Source organism: Microtus ochrogaster, chromosome 26, assembly GCF_000317375.1.
Source record: "Microtus ochrogaster isolate Prairie Vole_2 chromosome 26, MicOch1.0, whole genome shotgun sequence".
Taxonomy (NCBI): Eukaryota; Metazoa; Chordata; class Mammalia; order Rodentia; family Cricetidae; genus Microtus; species Microtus ochrogaster.
The window spans coordinates 6,389,699-6,389,951 of NC_022025.1; positions in this window are offsets into that span (position 1 = coordinate 6,389,699).

Consider the following 253-nt stretch of genomic DNA (forward strand, 5'->3'; position numbering starts at 1 on the left):
CTAGGAGTCTTTTTTTTAATTGGTTTTTATTGAGTTCTACATTTTTCTCTGCCCCCTCTCTTCCTCTCCCCTTCCCTTTAACCCTCTCCCAAGGTTCCCATGTTCCCAATTTACTCAGAAGATCTTGTCTTTTTCTACTTCCCATGTAGATTAGATCTATGTATGTCTCTTTTAGGGTCCTCACTGTTGTCTAGGTTCTCTGGGATTATGATTTTGTGGGCCTGTTTTTCTTTGCTTTTTGTTTATAAACCAC